Genomic DNA, 11,908 nt, shown 5'->3' with positions numbered 1-11,908 from the left:
GACCAGACAGTAATCAAGGGATGAAGGGCCCCCGCAGAGGGAACACTGAGTCTGCAGGTAGATCCACAGTGTTGACCTTCAGCGTTTAGGCTTGGAAGGAGTAGATGAAAAGCAAACTCCTTACCTCCTTAGCGCTTTGGCCTTGGGGCCCCAGTGTTCAGGCTGTGGTTGTCCGTTTCCCTCCCTTCAGTGGGAGGGTACGTGTGAGTCGAAGCACCACTCACATGCATGCATGTCTTCCATGTATTTCTGAGTAGCTCAACCCCATCTAAGAAGGGGCCCAGCTCTCGGTAAGTGGAAAAGGACATCAGGACCTGGAGTGCACCTCAGTTTCCCAGGAAACCTATAGATAACCCGCACTGAATCCTGGGACCCTAGCTCCCACAGGTGTATGTATTAGCAACTATTGCTGCATAACACACCACCCCAGAGCTTCCCGAGCTCATGCTGGAGCTGATCAGCCATTCTGGTCTCAGCTGTGTGCTCCTTCATGTGTATTCAAGTGTGGGCAGCTGCTGGTTAGCCAGATGGCTCTGGGCTGCTGGGGCAGCTCTCTGCTCCTCTGCATGGTGTCTCAGCAGGCTCACATGGGCAGGGATCTAAACCAAACAGCAGAAGCTTCACAGCCTTTCAGGCCTATGTCCAGATCTTGCATGCTATTGTGCCCACTGCGTTCTGTTGACCAGAGCAAATAAGGCCAGCCCAGACCCAAGGTTTGGGGACAGAGCGCCTGCCTGTCAGTGGAAGCAGCTGTAAACGCTTTGCAGGGGCCGGTGTCCTGGCACATAGTCTAAGCTGCCACCTGTGATGCCGGCATGCCACTTGGAGTCCCAGCTGCTCTGCTTCTGATCCACCTTCCTGCTAATGCACCTGGGGAAGCAGCAGACGATGACCCAAGTGCTTGGGCTCCTGCTCCCACGTGGGAGACCTGGATGGAGTTCTTGGCTCCTGGCTTGAACCTGGCCCAGCCCTGGCTTTTGCAGCCATTTGGGGACGTGAACCAGCTGATGGAAGACCTCTGTCTCCCCTCTCTCTGTCACTCTGCCTTTCAAATAAATAAAGCAAAAATATATATTTTTAAAAAAGGCATATTGCAAAGAGCGCATAAAAAGGGAGGGATGAAGAACTGCTATTCAGGGCCTGTGTTGTGGTGGAGTAGGTGAGGCTACCGCCTGTGATGCCAGCATCCCATATGGGTGCCTGTTCGTGTTCCAGCTGTTCCTCTTCCAATCCAGCTTCCTGCAAATGCACCTGGGGAGGCAGCAAATGATGGCCCAAGTGCCTGGGCTCCTGCTCTCTGTATGGAAGGACCCAGAAGCAGCTCTGGCTCCTGGTTCCTGGCTTTAGGCTGGCCCTTGCAGTCATCTGGGGAGTGGACCAGCGGATGGGAGATCTCTCTCCCTCTCTGTAACTCTGACTTTCAAAATAAATCTTAAAAAAAAAAAAAAAAAAAAAAAGAATTGCTATTCTTGCAGTCAGCCCCATTATGTCTTTTCTTACAGGTGAGGTTTACTTAACTCTTCCAAGTCAGGTCTGAAGCTGCCAAGCAGCTAAGGAGCTGGCCTGGGACTCGGTAGCATCAACTCTGCCCGGCTCCAGAGCCGTTCTGCTGCACAGAGCACACAGAGCATGCACCTCCACTAGTCCTGGAGAGCGACACTTCTGCACAGGATTCCCGTGAGAGCCACCCCACCCCGTCCTCTTCACCGACGGCCAGAGTCCTCCCAAGAGACTGCCTTGGAAGGACTCAGGGTGATTTAGGAAAACGACCGAGAGCTCACTGTGGATCAAGGTCCCAGCAGCACATCTTGCAGTTCCAGTCATAGGAGCAATGGGAAAACATGTATAATGTGCTCCACATGTCTGCAAGCTCTTTCCATCCCGTTTTGCTATTCACAGGCTATTTATGATTTTCTTTTTGACAGGCAGAGTGGACAGTGAGAGAGAGAGACAGAGAGAAAGGTCTTCCTTTGCCATTGGTTCACCCTCCAATGGCCACTGCGGCAGGCGCACCACGCTGATCCGAAGCCAGGAGCCAGGTGCTTCTCCTGATCTCCCATGTGGGTGCAGGGCCCAAGCACTTGGGCCATCCTCCACTGCACTCCAGGGCCACAGCAGAGAGCTGGACTGGAAGAGGAGCAACTGGGACAGAATCCAGTGCCCCGACCGGGACTAGAACCTGGTGTGCCAGCGCCGCAGGCGGAGGATTAGCCTATTGAGCCGCGGTGCCGGCCTGCTATTTATGATTTTCAACACAAAGTAAATCAAACTCTGCCTGAAACAACCTCTTACTCTTAAAATAAGTGACATAAAAATAGGACTGCTGAGATGTTTCTATCCTGTTGCAATTTAGCCAAACAGCCGGGTCTGACTTTAAGGAGTCCTTTGATTGTCGTAGGGCAAAGCTGTTTCCTGAGACCCTCAAACTGAGATTCTGTAATTGGGAAAATCCCTGGAGCCCACCTGGCACTCACTCACAGCCAATGAATGCACCCCTGAATCAGAGGTTCTCATCGGGGCTGAACATTAGAATCACCTGGAGGCTTTAAAATTCCCAGAGCCTCAAGTTGTCACAGACCAATTAAACCAGCACCTGTGGAGTGGGACCAGGCGTGTTCTCTGCCGATGATGTGTGTGCCGAGGCCAAAGCCACCGCTTCACCTCAGTGTGGTGGTGAACTACTTGCGACTGGCTTCTGCAATCAGTGTAAGATGTTCGCTGCTGAGTTGTGGCCTGTGGTCCCTCCGCATCGTCTGGCACGAAGCAGCTTCTGCTACTTGTTCTGTTGCTCATTCAACCCAGTTCCATGGGTACTGAGGGCAGTCTACGCACAGGGCACCGTGCTAGGTGCCGTGGCCTCAGGGAGCATCATTGCTGGGGAAACTAAAATTGTAAGACTCAAAACCACGCCCCTCATCAAACTGCAGCAAAAATGGAGAGACCCAGGAGGTCATCCAAAGGTGAGGACATCAATGGGGGGTGGCATTGTGCAGTGGGTTAACACTTGCAGTGCCGGCATCTATACTGGCATGCTGGTTCAAGTCCTGGCTGCACTGCTTCCCCTCCAGCTTCCTGCATCCAGGAATGCAGTGGAAGACGACTGAGGACTTGGGTCCCTGACAGCAATGGGGGAGGCCTGGATGGAGTTCCTGGCTCCTGGCTTCGTCCTGGCTCAGCTCATGCCATGTGCAGATATTTGAGAAGTGAACCAGCAGGTAGAAGAGCTCTGTCTCTTCCTCTCTCTGTCTCTCTGCCTTTCAAATAAATAAAATAAAAATATAGCTGTGGGGCTGGCATTGCAGCACAGTTGGTTAAGCCGTAGCCTGTGGTGCTGGCAACCCATATAATCTCTGGTTCTAGTCCTGGCTGCTCCTCTTCCATTCCAGTTCCCTGCTATTGCACCTGGGAAAGCAGTAGAGGATGACCCAAGTGCTTGGACCCTGCACCCACATGGGAGACCCAGATGATGCTCCTGGAGCCTGGCTGTCGTAGCTATTTGGGGAGTGAACCAGCAGATGGAAGACTTGTCACTCTCTCCCCCTGCCGCTACCTCATAACTCTGCCTTTCAAATCAATAAATATTTTAAAAATAAATAAAATAAAAATAAAGTTGTACTCAGAAATGTCCGCACTGATAGTATACAAGAAACACTTTCCCCAGTTCCTTCCTGCCAAGGGGAATTGTGAGGTTTTTTTTGTTTGTTTGTTTGTTTTCCCCCATCTCTGCCAATCTGGTGCTTAAATTCTATACCTTTTTGTTTATTTCTTTTTTTCATGATATTTAACAATTTTATTAGACTTGCATGTTTTTCTTTTTTTTTTTTTAATTCCCAATTCTTGACATCTTCCTGCCAGGATGTTTTCTTACTAATGTGTTCATCAGATACGTTGCAATCACGCAAATGTTTGGCCATTTGGTTTCATCCTTCCTTGTGGTACTGAGAAGAGTCACCACTTGAACATTTTCACGACAAAGCAGAAATTGTTCCATCTTCCTAAACAAGCTTGAAACTGAATGCAAAACAGTTCTACCTGGTTTTTTTGGTCTTTTTTTAAAAAAAGATTTATTTTATTTATTTGAAAGAGTTACACACAGAGAGAAGGAGAGGCAGAGAGAGAGAAGTCTTCCATCTGCTGGTTCACTCCCCAACTGGCCACAATGGCTGGAGCTGTGCTGATCTGATGCCAGGAGCCAGGAGCTTCTTCTGGGTCTCCCACACCGGTGCAGGGGCCCAAGGACTTGGGCCATCTTCTACTGCTATCCCAGGCCATAGCAGAGAGCTGGATTGGAAGTGGAGCAACTGGGACTTGAACTAGTGTCCATATGGGATTCCGGCACTGCAGGCAGCAGCTTAACCCACTATGCCACAAACGCCGGCCCCTCTTCTGTTTTTTTTTTTTTTTTTTTGACGGCAGAGTGGACAATGAGAGAGAGAGACAGAGAAAAGGGTCTTCCTTTTTTCCTTTGGTTCACCCCTCAATGGCCGCCACGGCCAGTGCTCTGCAGTTGGTGCGCCACACCGATCCGAAGCCAGGAGCCAGGTGCTTTTCCTGGTCTCCCATGCAGGTGCAGGGCCCAAGCACTTGGGCCATCCTCCACTGCCCTCCTGGGCCACAGCAGAGAGCTGGCCTGGAAGAGGAGCAACCAGGACAGAATCTGGCGCCCCAACCGGGACTAGAACCCGGGGTGCCAGCGCTGCAGGAGGAGGATTAGTCTAATGAGCCGCAGCACTGGCCCATTCTGTGGTTTTTAAGAACCCATTTCCTGGGGGCCAACATTTTGGTGCAGCCAGTTAAGCCACTGCCTGTAATGCTGGCTTCCCACATGAGCACTGGTTCAAATCTCTGGTTTCAAGTCCTGGCTGCTCCACTTCCAATCAACCTGGGAAGGCAGAGATGATGCCAAAGCACTTGGGTCCCTGTCACCCACACGGGAGACACTGATGGAGTTCTAGGCTCCTGACTTTGGCCTGGCCCAACCCTGACTGTGGTATCATTTGGAGAGTGAACCAGTAGAGAGATCTCTCTCTCCCTCCCTCTCTATCACTCTGCCTTTCAAATTAATAAATAAATCTAAAAAAAAAAAAAAAAGCAGAATCTGTTTCCCAAATTCTAGGAAGATCACTGTGCCCTGTGCTCAGCTACCAGGAGTGCTTGAGGCTCCAGCTCTGCGGCGACTGAGCGATCTTTGGCTCCCCTGTTGCTTGGAAGCTGCACACAGCCGCAACTCACCCCTGCACGGGGACACGGCAGTGGGGACTGGGCCCATCCCTGCCTGCTCCCGGATGGCAGGGCAGGGCAGGTCCCAGCACGCCCGCTAGGAGCACTTAGCGTCTCAGGGAGGGAAATGAATCATGCATCACTCTGGCAATTTCCTGGGCTGTGCTTTTTAGGCTGGAAACAGATTTGCTTCAGGGCTGGCACGCAGCCTGTCAGCAGTTCCTCTCCCTTTTGACAGGGGAAGGAAAGAGACTTGAGGAGCATCCCCCAGAGGGGCCGCTCACGAGGGGATGGGGCATCCCAGGAACCTGCCTTGCTCTGTGTCTGTGGAGGAGCCCAGGAACACTCAAATGTCCTTTTTTAACCTAAAAGATGAACAAAACCAAAAGGAACACTTCAGAGCTGGCACTGTGTGGCATAGTGGGAAAAGCTGCCACATGAGATGCCAGCATCCCATAGAGCACTATTTTGAGTCCCGGCTGCTCCACTTCCAATCCAGCTCCCTGTTGATGCACCTGGGAAAGCAGCAGAGGATGGCCCAAGTGCTTGAGTCCTTGAGCCCACTTGGGAGACCTGGAGGAAGCTCCAGTCTCTTGGCTTCAGCCTGGCCCAGTCCTAGCCATTGCAGCCATCTGGGGAGTGAACCATCAGATGGAAGATCACGCTCTCCCTCTCCCTCTCTTTCCTCCTCTCTAAGTGCATTTAAAATAAATAAATCTTTAAACAAATTATAACCCTTCTAAAACATATAAAAACCTATGCACACATATAAGGGGTCTCCAAAAAGTTCATGAAAATGTGCATTATGAAAAAATGCGTGGATTTCCAAAAGTTTTTTTTTTTTTAAGATATATTTATTTATTATTTGGGAGGCAGAGAGAGAGAGAGAGAGAGAGGGAGGGAGATATCTTCCATCTGATGGTTCACCCTCCAAATGGCCACAGAGCCAGGCTGAAGCCCAGAACTCTATCTGGGTCTCCCAGGTGGGTGGCAAGGACTCAAGCACTTGAGCCATCCTCTGCTACTTCCCAGGCGCATCAGCAGGGAGCTGGATCAGAAGTGGAGCAGCCGGGACTTGCAGCAGCACTCCGATAAGGGAAGCAGGAGTCCCAAGGGGCAGCTTAACTCACTGCACCACAATGTCTGGACCATGAGTTAACCCAGCCAACAAGAAACTCATGGCAAAACCGGGCTGAAACCAGATCAGCTCAGTTCCCCTCCTGTGCTCTCCCCTGCACACCACTGCCTTTGGGTCTGGCCAAACTGGGAATGCCATGTGGGCTTTGCCATTGCAGCGTAAGAGTGAGGTCAGAGGAAAGGAAAATAATGCAGAGGGTGGACCCAAGAAAATTTTAGCTCAGCTCAGTATTTGTATGTTGTGTGCCTGCCATGCACCATGCACTTGGTTCTTTAACGTGTGTACCGTGTCATACTTAGCCTGTATGCAAAACCTCTCAGTAACTTTCCACTGCACTGAGACACAGACCCACACGCTGACGTGGCCCACGTGCCCTGTGGACCTCGTAGCCCATCTCGCAGCATGTGCTGGCGGCAGGTGAGAAAGCACCTGTTTCTCCCAGCTCACTCTCAGGGAACCTGCCCGCAGCAGGAGCCCTGGTGCCCACGGTGTGCCCCGACCGTCTGCCCATCCAGAGCACTTACCTGGAGGGGCACAGTTGCCAGGCCTCTCCCAAGGCCATTCCTGAAAACTCGAAATCACCAGATCTCTCTAGGGCCCCTGGGAGGGGCCGCATTGTGGTACAGCAGGTTAAGCTGCTGCCTGCCACCAGCATGTCATATGAGTGCTCACTGGAGGCCTGGCTGCTCTACTTCCCATCCAGCGCCCTGCTAATTCCCTGGGAAGGAGTGGAAGAGGGCCCAAGTGCCTGAGCCCCTGCACTCAGGTGGGAGACCCGGATGGAGTTCCAGGCCCCTGGCTGCAGCCAGGGCCATTGTGGACATTTGGGGGCATGACCCAGTGGATGGGAGACTTTTCTCTCAGTTTCTCCCTCTCTGTCTGTAACTCTAACTTGCAAGTAAATAAATTAAATATTTTGAAAATTAATTTATAAAAAATAAAGGAATAAAGGAGGGAGGGAGGGAGGAAGGCAGGCCATGGAGGAAGCAAGAGAGGGCTCTGGACGGTGCCGTCCCCCTCCCTCCTGCCTCCCAGTCCTGGCCCAGCCCCGGAGCAGCTGCTATGAGACCCAGCTGCCGTGTTTCAAGCCAATTACCTGGGAGGGCACTGGCAGCTGCTGCTGAGTCAGCAAGCGCAGAGCAGGGGCACTAACTGACCCCCTCCCAGGAAAGCAATCAGAGGGGGCAAGCAGCCCTCTTCTCATGTGAGCCGGGCTGGAGCCATCGCCCTGCACACAGGGGTTTCTCCACCCACTGCTTCCCTGCGGCCTTAACTACTCATCCTACACGGGCTCATCAGGCTCTCCTCTCCCACTGTCCCCAGCAGGCACTCCGGTCCTGCATTTGTCAATTAGTGGGCTCACGTGCCGGAAGCAAGCCACACTTGGTGGGGTGACCTTGCTATTCAAGCCAGAAGCTTGAGAAAGATCAGAGTGGGCTCCATCTGAAGCCTCCAACGCCAGCTCGGTTACAGTGGTGGGGTGAGGAGAGAGCTGTGTGGTCAAGGACAGACCGTGAGCCAGATGGTCCATCTTGGTCATTTTGCAAACCCTCGATGTTAATTGCTAGCTTTTTTTTTTTTTTTTAAGATTTATTTATTTGAAAGATAGAGATAAGAGAGAAGGAGAAAGAGAGCGAGCGAGCAAGCCATTTGGTAGTTCACTCCCCCAAATGGCTACAATGGCCCGGGCTAGGCCTGACAAGACAGGCTAAAGCCAGGAGCTTCTTCCAGGTCTCCCACATGGGTGCAGGGGCCCAAGCACTCGGGCGATCTTCCGCTGCTTTCCCAGGCACATTAGTAGGGAGTTGGATCAGAAGAGAAGCAGCCAGGGCTTGAACTGGCGCCCATATAGGATGCCAGCACTGCAGGCAGGGGGTTAACCTACTGTGCCACTGACCTCGGAGCTTGCAATCAGAACAGAAGGTTCTGGGCTTCTGGCTGTGCAGCCTGGGAGGGGATTAAAGTCACCCAGTTCTTTTCCCAAACCTGAGCTTGGTAAGACTTGTTTCTGTAAATACTGGGTGGAGGGGCCGGTTGAGCTGCTGCCTGTGACACTGGCATCCCGTAACAGAGAGCCAGTTCGAGTTGCAGCCTTGTTCTCCTTCTCCCTGAGGGAGTGCTTCTCAAATACAAACCAACCAACACCCTCCCTCATCAGGCTCCTACTCGCTGGGTCGCTGTCCACACACCTCAACCTCATCGTCCTCATACCAGACCACTAGGCATAGCTCCTGTGCCCAGGCTGCTGAATCAATTCAAATCCACCGGTCCCGAACTTGCATCATCTACCTCTCCCCTATTCCTTCCCATACAGCTTTTGCCTCCTCCTTTTAGGAACTGTGAGTTGGGGCCAGCGTTGTGGCAACACAGGTTAAGCTGCCACCTGCAACACTGGCATCCCATGTGGGTGCAGGTTCGAGCCCCGGCTTTTCCACTTCTGATGAAGCAAAAGACGGACCAAGCCCAAGTGCTTAGGCCCCTGCACTCACATGGGAGACCAAGATGAAGCTCCTGGCTCCTGGCTTCAGCCTGGCCCAGCCCTCACCATTGCAGCCATCTGGGGAGTGAACCAGCGGATGGAAGATCTCACTCTGTTTCTCCTTCTCTCTGTTAACTCTGCCTTTAAAAAAAGATTTATTTGTTTATTTTAAAGTCAGAGTTACACAGAGAGAGAAGGAGAGGCAGAGAGAGAGAGAGAGTGAGAGAGAGAGAGAGGTCTTCCATCTGCTAGTTCACTCCCCAGTTGGCCACAAAGGCCAGAACTGCGCTGATCTGAAGCCAGGAGCTAGGAGCTTCTTCCAGGTCTCTCACTTGGGCGCAGGGGCCCAAGGACTTGGGCCATTTTCTACTGCTTTCCCAGGCCATAGCAGAGAGCTGGATCAGAAGAGGAGCAGCCAGGATTCAAACCAGCGCCCATAAGGGATGCCAGCACTGCAGGTGGCAGCTTTATTTGCTATGCCACAGCATCCGCCCTGTATTTTACTAACTTTCTTTTTTTCTTTTCTTTTTTTTTTTTTTTTTTTTACAGGCAGAGTGGACAGTGAGAGAGTGACAGAGAGAAAGGTCTTCCTTTTTCTGTTGGTTCACCCTCAAATGGCCACTGCAGCTGGCATGCTGCGGCCAGCGCACCACACTGATCTGAAGCCAGGAGCCAGGTGCTTCTCCTGGTCTCCCATGTGGGTGCAGGGCCCAAGCACTTGGGCCATCCTCCATTGCACTCCCAGGCCACAACAGAGAGCTGGACTGAAAGAGGAGCAACCGGGACAGAATCCAGCACCCCAACTGGGACTAGAACCTGGTGTGCCGGTGCTGCAGGCGGAGGATTAGCCTATTGAGCCGCGGCGCCAGCCCGTGCCAATTTATTTCTAAATGTCTGTTTTTAAATTTAAACTGAAAGAATGAGCTTTATAAAAAATTTCGCCATGTCCAAATTATCCCCCCATTTGCTTATGATCATATGTGACAGAACTTTAATCAGACTGTGCTAAGGATGTTGTGTTGGGCTCTTAAACTAGGCCTCCATTTGTACACTTGTACGTGTTGACTTGGCCAGAGTGGCCATCGTCAGTGTCTGTGCCTCGCTGAGTTCCCCAGGAGTCAGGAGGGCAGCCAGGAGGGAAGTGGTGAGACCACCTGGTTCTGAACCCTCAGCAGGAGGACCTCTGGGATCCCACGCAGAGCCTACAATTGTAGGCAGAGCCTACAATTTTTCTTGGGGTTGTCTTTAGGTGTGGTTGGCAGTTTATACACAGAGGTTTCCTTCTCACAGTTCTCCAGGCTGGGAAGTGCAAGATCAAAGTGCCAGAAGACCTGATTTCTTGGACAGGGGTCTTCATGCTCTGGACTCACGTGATGGAAGGAGCAGGCAGCTCTCCGGGGCCTCTTTCCTATGAGCACTAACCCCATTCCTCACTTCCCAAAGGGCCCACCTCCTCATACCATCAAATCGGTGACTGGGGCTCAGCATTCAGACCACAGCAAGCAAGGCCATTAATGACTTTCACTTTCATGGCAGCAGTGGGTGCCAAGTCCTGCTGTGCTGTCTGAGGGCGGTTCTTATTGAAAGCCAACACCAAGTGACTGGTAGCAACTGCTGGAACTCTGTTGGCAAGGACTCCGAGGTCAAGTTCAGACTCAGCAGGAGGGAGTCCGTCCTCTGATTCTGAAGGGAACAGTCAGGATTCCCTGTACTGCTGCCCCCGATTCTAATGAGATGATGTGGGAAGGTTCGAGGGCAGTGCTGGGCTTCCAATCAGCAACGACCTGGCCAGCTCTGAGTCAGTGCTTTCCCACAACCAATACGGTTCTGCCTGTTGCTGGCTGAGATATTTGCAAGCACATGATTTACCAGGAATGTGTGTTTTGGATTGGCACCTGACCCAGGCATTAAATCACTTAGAATAAAATTTTAATGTTTTCAAGGAGTTGAGCATCTTTAAATTATGTCTGTTGTTTCTAATTATATTGCCTTCTGGCCTAGAAATGTGACGTGTAAAGTTTTTATTCTTTTCTGTATTAACTAAGTCTGTATTTATGTTTACTGAACACAGTCAAAGGGATTTTGATTTTTTTGTAAGCTCGATTTTTAAAAAATTTCATTGCTCCATTCCTTTGGATATAGACACATAGAAAAGTTGTTTTCACTGTTGCGTATGTGTTATTTATCCATTTTTGGCCCTTCATTCTCTCTTAAAACGTTTCCATCTATGCCCCATGCTCTAGATTCTATGACATTAGTATCTTTCAGTTCAGATTGCTTTCTGCTCTAGAGACCAGGTAATGTGACATACGCAGTGTGAACAAGGGGAGATGAGGATGAGGCAGGCAGGGAGCCAGGCTGTCTAGATTTTATTCTGAGACAGTGAGAAGCCAGTGGTGGGGGATTCACATTGGGATGGTGGAGCATACGTCGTATTATGTTTTTCATATTTTCAAGAGATCACTCTGGAAGCTCAGTGAAAAATGGACTATAGGAGAAGAGAGCAAGCAGCAGGTGGTTAGAATGCTCTCTTGGCAGGTAGACCAGTAAGAGGAAGGTGGTTCGAACTGGTTGCAGCCATGGAGACAGCAAGAAGAGGCTGCAATTAGGACCTACGCTGCTGGCAGAGTTAACAGGATCTGCTGTGGGATTGCATATGGGGTCAGGCAGGAAGAAGAGATTCGGGGTGGCTTCCTGGTGCTCCTCTCAGGAAAGAGGCTGGAGAGAGCTGGTCCTAAAGCTGTGAGACTCTGAAATGAGATATACAAGATGGAGAAGGGGGGCGGGGAACAGGCATTGGGCCTTAAAGGTCAGATGCCCATATCCTATACTGGAGTGCCTGGGTTCCAGTCCCAGCTCTGCCCCAATTCCAGCTTCCTGCTAATGCGCACCCAGGAAGGGAGTTGGTGACAGTCGAAGCATTTGGGTCCCTGCCACCCACAAGGGAGACCAAGACTGACTTCTAGGTTTCTGGCAGGGGCACGCTGCAGGTTTTTGTGGGGAGAACCAGCACGTTGGACATTTCTGTCTGCCTTTCAAACAAATAAACAAAAATAAAAATTGGAAGGAAG

The sequence above is a fragment of the Lepus europaeus genome, chromosome 3 (assembly GCF_033115175.1).
Source record: "Lepus europaeus isolate LE1 chromosome 3, mLepTim1.pri, whole genome shotgun sequence".
Classification (NCBI taxonomy): domain Eukaryota; kingdom Metazoa; phylum Chordata; class Mammalia; order Lagomorpha; family Leporidae; genus Lepus; species Lepus europaeus.
This window is presented reverse-complemented; position numbering follows the sequence as displayed.